This window comes from Bos grunniens, chromosome 27 (assembly GCF_055505025.1).
Source record: "Bos grunniens cultivar Pamir isolate PY7600 chromosome 27, Bosgru_T2T1.0, whole genome shotgun sequence".
Classification (NCBI taxonomy): Eukaryota; Metazoa; Chordata; class Mammalia; order Artiodactyla; family Bovidae; genus Bos; species Bos grunniens.
In genome coordinates, this window is record NC_141191.1 from 38714711 (window position 1) to 38721449 (window position 6739).

Below are 6739 nucleotides of genomic sequence, written 5' to 3' on the forward strand. Positions count from 1 at the left end.
TCTGACTCCACAGGGCTTCCTATGCTGGAAACTCCATCCCTCCCCGCCCACCCCGACACTGGGAAGTGTTTTAGTGTACTGGAGTTTGCTCTTAATCGTAAATGCTCCGTAGGATTTGGTAACCCCCTGCAGAGGACTCATAAGTCAGGGCCCAGGGCCGAGCTATGTAGGGAAAGGCAGACGCTTGAATCAGCTGTACCGGGCATGAGGGATGTGACCTCAGTCAAGTTTTTCAATGATGCTGAGCTTTCACGTCTGAGGTCATGTATGGATTAGAGAGAGACAAAGCAGGCGAGATCCCTGGCACGTCACAGGGCGCAGTCAGTGGCATCTTTTATGTCGATGTCGAGAGGAGACCAGGCACCATGAGGGTGAGAGAGGAGGAGGAGGAAGGGCGCTGAGAGGATGCTGGGGGCTGGCTGAGGAGAGTGGGAGGGACGACCGGCCAGGTGTCCTGTATTCTAATCCTAAACACGCTCGTGTTTATCAAGCGATGAGAGCTGATTCGGGATTTGGAAAATAATGCTAGCATGGCCAACATCGAATCAGTTTTCTATATTTTAATCAAACCAGAGCCCTGCCAACAGGGCCGTTGCAGGCAAGGGGCAGCGGGGGACCAAGTCAGGCACATCCTGGTGCACTGGAGCCAGGCAAGCTGCGGACCAGCATCAGACAAGCCACAGCGGGCCGGGGCAGGGGGTGGGGAGTGCCTCGAGATAGTCTACTTTGCCAGAATGGGGCTTGGAGGGTTTGGGGGTTTTGGGCATTTTGGTTCAGCAGGGGTAGGGGTGGTAGTAACAGGACTTTAATCTGGGCTCCTGCAGAGGATGAACAATCACATAGAGACCGCAATCTGAGTACGGGCTCTGAAAGCCTAGGCAGAGACCCTACCGCGGAGGGCGTGAGGGGCAGGATGTGACTGAACAGGAGGGTAGAGAGATCCTCCCCGCACCCCAGCCCAGCCCCCTCCCATCAGGGTGCCTGCAATTCCATCCATAGAAATGTGATCCCTTGGTACATATATACAATGGGATATTGGCCATAAAAAAGAATGAAATAATGCCATTTGCAGCAATGTGGGTAGACCGAGAGACGGTCTTATTAAGTGAAATAAGTCAGACTGAGAAAGAAAAATACCCATATGATAGCACTTATATGTGGAATCTAAAAAAAAAAAAAAGAATACAAATGAACTTATTTATAAAACAGAAATAGACTCACAGATTTTGAAAACAAACCTATGGTTACCAAGGGGGAAACGTGGCGGGGGACAGATTAGGAGCATGGGATTGACATACACACACCGCTATATGTAAAATAGATAAAACAAGGACCTACTGTATAGACAGGGACCTCTACTCAGTATTCTATAATGACCTATGTGGGAAAGTAGGCTGAAAAAGAACAGATATACGTATGTGTATAACTGAATCACTTTGCTGTATACCTGAAACTAACTCAACATTGTAAATCAACTATGCACGCTTGCTAAGTCACTTTAGTCATGTCCTACTCTTTGTTATCCTATGGACTGCAGCCCACCAGGCTCCTCTGTTCCTTGGGATTTCCCAGGCAAGAATACTAGAGCGAGTTGCCATGCCCTCCTCCAGGGAATCTTCCCCATCCAGGCGTTGAACCCATATCTCTTAGTCTCCTGCATTGGCAGGTGGGTTCTTTACCATTAGCACCACCTGGGGGAAGCCCAAATACTCTAATATAAAATAAAAATTTAAAAAGAGAAACATGATCCCTTAGGTTTTCAGGCCCCAGTTAAAATAATATTTGATCAGTTAAACTTCAAAGTGGTCTCTGGTGAGGAGGAGCTGTCTGCTGGACTTGGGCTGGCCTGGTGTCCTGAGGCAGACTTAGCACCAGGGATTGAGAGGGGAGAGTTTTCCGGTCACCAGCAGGTGCCCCAAGCTTTGTGCCCCGAAACACAATCCAGTGACTCATACCCATAAACACCCTGGTCCTAAGAATGGATCTTTGTGTTCCTACTCAGTATGAGAGTGCCTTTCTCTTTCCTGAACTCTGGGGAAGGCTAACAGTGAGGAGGTGGGAGTCGAGACTCTGCTCTGATGACAATGGGAGCCTTGATTTTTTAGTCACAAGATGACTGCAGGAAAAAAAAGGGAAATTAAAATTAATCTTGGTGAAATCACATCCTGGGAAAATTGTATCAAAGGTTTTTGCTTTCAAGGAAGAGAAATAAAACTCAGGCACAGATAACACGAAGACCAAGTGGGCTCAGGGAACAGGAAGGAAACATTTCTACAGAATTCCTACAAGGCTGTCCAGCTGATGCTGTTTCTGCAGCGGCCCCTCCCCTACAAATGGTGAGTCACCAGCCCTGACCCCTTATCACCCAAGATGGGCTCGAGAACAGGGACTTCGCTGAGACCCCAATCGGCTGAGTAAGAAATGACGTGATGTCTGGAAACTCAGAGAGAAATGGACAAGAGGCTTATGACAAGATGGCATGGCACCAGAAAGCAGAAATGTTGTGTACGTTCTAAGAAGGTTTAATTTGGGTAGCCATCTGGTTTTTCAGGGATGGGATAAAAATCACAGTGGATCTGACACGGCGTCATTAGACGTGTGCCCTCCATGCCTTCATCCAGACCACGGTCTCCCGCTGGCCTGCTGTTCCAGTGACTTGCCAAACAGGACAGGCCCAGCGTCCAGGAAGTGCCCTGAAAAATGGCTGTTTGTGTACAAATCATACACCAGGGTGTATTCGAGTGCTGTGACCCACTCTCACAACTTTTCTGTAAGTTGGAAATTATTTCAAAATAATACCGCATATCGCCACACTAAATGTAAGATAATAATACAGGAAGAGACAGAGATATTGGTAAACTCCATTTTCTGCTTAATTTTTCTGTAAATAAAACTTTTATTAAAATGTTGATTATTTCTAGAAATATTTACTTGAAAATTCAAAAGGTGGCCATTTCTGATACAGAATGGCATAACAATATTATATTTACATATGCACATTTGACAGATTGTGAACAATAAATTTTACCTCTAATGTTATTTTCTAAATCGGTTTTAAATATGGCAAGACTATATCTTATTTAAAGAGATAGACCTAAGCTTGTTTTATAAGCTGATTTCAGTTGATGTGCAATCATCTCTAACATTTGAATATTTTTTTCAAATGACACCAAGAATCCAGGTTTTGGGGGCAGAGATTAACTGGTCTGTGAAATGAACCCACCACAATCTACTTACACACATGTCCCTCCTACCTAATTCGGCTTCCCAGGTGGCACAGTGGTTAAGAATCCACCTGCCAGTCCAGGAGACCCGGGTTCCATCCCTGCATCAGGAAGATCCCCTGGAGAAGGAAATAGCAACCCACTCCAGTATTCTTGTCTCAAGAATTGGACAGAGGAGGCTGATGGCCTATAGTCCATGGGGTAGCGAAGAATAGGGCATGATAGAGTGACTGAGCATGCATGCCTATCAATCAGTATCTATAAGGATTCTATCAGCATCTTGGGATTGGGTGTCTGTGGTCCATTAAGTTTAGGTACATGAGCCTCAGAAGCGGCCATCAGAGTCACTGTCGAGGTGATGCCGGGGTGGGATGAGGGAGGTGAGGCCGGGGGTGAGGGATGACGTTGTACTGTATCCAGAGTCACCCAACGTGGCGGCCTCATCAGAAGCATATACTTGAGTTGTTTCCTTTCAGTCTTTCTGGTCATTTCCCTTTTGTTTTAAAATAAAAACAGCAGTTATCACCAAATTAAGCGGCTATAGAACCGCCCAAAGCTGACTCCTCGGGGTCAAGTCCTGGCTGTGACAGTCGCTCAGAGAACATCAAAGCCCACCGCACCTCCCATGACTTCACCCAACACCGTTGGGTGGGTGAGGCTGTTCTGGGCACCAGGTCACTGAGGGGGAACTGTACGTGTCCCGGGCGCCAGGATCACCCAGTTTCCGCTGGACCCCCTCCAGCTGCAGCATCCCAGGCTCCCTGCCCACGGCCTCTTCCTGAGTGGAGCATTTTTGCCCAGTGAATCTCCTCTGGTGTGGCCTCCACAGCGCCCATCTCCTCCACCCCAGGGAAGTGATGTGTTTTCTACGGGATGCGCTCTTAACTCATCCTGACTGACTGTGCATTTCTTTCCCCTCTGAGGGGTTTGCACCAATCCGAACAAATCTGACATCAGATTTTTTCCAGCTCCCCTTTATCTGAGGGGCACAGGGTTTCCTGTTTGACTCTAGATTGATGGCTTTAATCCCATGCCGAATGTCACTTGTCCTATATCACTGTGTGGTTCAGGAATGGCCCAGGCCACAGCTTTTATTAGAAATGGAGGGAAGCTGCCAGAACACAGAGCACTGAACACCCACTTGTTGACTTGAGTAATCTGACTCACCGTCCAATGTGAAAGAAAGACCTTTGTGGGCACGAACCCATCTACCTGTCACCACATCACGACAGCCACAGGTCAAGGGCACAGATCCACCCATTCTCAAGGTCCTACTTGATATGTTTAGGATAGAGAGAAACTACTTTGGAAAGTGAAGCAGTAACTGGGTTATAATCATCCATCAGCAACTGAATTGGGGCTTCCCTGGTAGCACTTCCCTGATAGCTCAGTTGGTAAAGAATCCACATGCAATGCAGGAGACCCCAGTTCTATTTCTGGGTCAGGAAGATGCCCTGGAGAAAGGATAGGCTACTCACTCCAGTACTCTTGGGCTTTTCCTGTGGCTCAGCCAGTAAAGAATCTGCCTGCAATGCAGGAGACCTGGGTTCGATTCCTGGGTGGGGAAGATCCCTTGGAAAAGGGAAAGGCTACCCACTCTAGTATTCTGGCCTGGAGAATTTCATGGACTGGATAGTCCATGGTGTCACAAAGAGTCATTCACAACTGAGTGACTTTCACAGGTGGCGCTAAGTGGTAAAAACTCCGCCTGCCAATGCAGGAGACGTAAGAGATTCAGGGTTCAATCCCTAGGTTGGGAAGACCCCCTGGAGGAGGGCATAGCAGCCCACTCCAGTATTCTTGCTGGAGAATCCCATGGACAGAGGACTCTGGCGGGCTACAGTCTACAGGGTCTCAAAGAGTCGGATATGACTGAAGCAACTTAGCACACAAAAAGAATGAAATAATGCCGTTTGCTGCAATGTGAATGGACCTAGAGGTTATCATACTAAGTGAAGGAAGTCAGACAGAGAAAGACAAAGGACGTATGTTATCACTTAGATATGAAATCTGAAATATGTCACAGACGAACTGATCTATGAAATAGAACAGAACCAGACCTAACAGAGCAGAAGATGTTAAGAAGGCGTGGTAAGAATACACAGAACTGTACAAAAAAGATCTTCACGACCCAGATAATCACAATGAGATGATCACTCACCTAGAGCCAGACATCCTGGAATGTGAAGTCAAGTGGGCCTTAGGAAGCATCACTACGAACAAAGCTAGTGGAGGTGATGGAATTCCAGTTGAGCTATTTCAAATCCTGAAAGATGATGCTGTGAAAGTGCTGCACTCAATATGCCAGCAAATTTGGAAAATGCAGCAGTGACCACAGGACTGGAAAAGGTCGGTTTTGATCCCAGTCCCTAAGGAAGGCAATGCCAAAGAATGCTCAAATTACCGCAAATTGCACTCATCTCACACGCTGGTAAAGTAATGCTCAAAATTCTCCAAGTCAACCTTCAACAATACATGAGCTGTGAACTCCAGATGCTCAAGCTGGTTTTAGAAAAGGCAGGGGAACCAGAGATCAAATTGCCAACATCCGTTTGATCATGGAAAAAGCAAGAGAGTTCCAGAAAAACATCTGTTTCTGGTTTATTGACTATGCCAAAGCCTTTGGCTGTGTGGATCACAATAAACTGTGGAAAATTCTGAAAGAGATGCGAATACCAGACCACCTGATCTGCCTCTTGAGAAATCTGTATGCAGATCAGGAAGCAACAGTTAGAACTGGACATGGAACAATAGACTGGTTCCAAATAGGAAAGGGAGTACATCAAGGCTGTATATTGTCACCCTGTTTATTTAACTTATATGCAGAGTACATCACGAGAAACGCTGGGCTGGAAGAAGCACAAGCTGGAATCAAGATTACTGGGAGAAATATCAATAACCTCACATATGCAGATGACACGACCCTTACGGCAGAAAGTGAAGAGGAACTAAAGAGCCTCTTGATGAAAGTGAAAAAGGAGAGTGAAAAAGTTGGCTTAAAGCTCAACATTCAGAAAACTGAGATCATGGCATCCGGCCCCATCACTTCATGGCAAATAGATGGGGAAACAGTGGCTGACTTTATTTTTGGGGGCTCCAAAATCACTGCAGATGGTGACTGCAGCCATGAAATTAAAAGACGCTTACTCCTTGGCAGGAAAGTTATGACGAATCTAGATAGCATATTAAAAAGCAGAGACATTACTTTGCCAACAAAGGTCTGTCTAGTCAAAGCTGTGGTTTTTCCAGTTGTCATGTATGGATGTGAGAGTTGGACTATAAAGAAAGCTGAGCACCAAAGAATTGATGCTTTTGAACTGTGGTGTTGGAGAAGACTCTTGAGAGTCTCTTGGACTGCAAGGAGATCCAACCAGTCCATCCTAAAGATCAGTCCTGAGTGTTCATTGGAAGGACTGATGTTGAAGCTGAAACTCCAATATTTTGGCCATCTGATGTGAAGAACTGACTCATTGGAAAAGACCCTGATGCTTGGAAAGATTGAAGGCAGGAGAAGA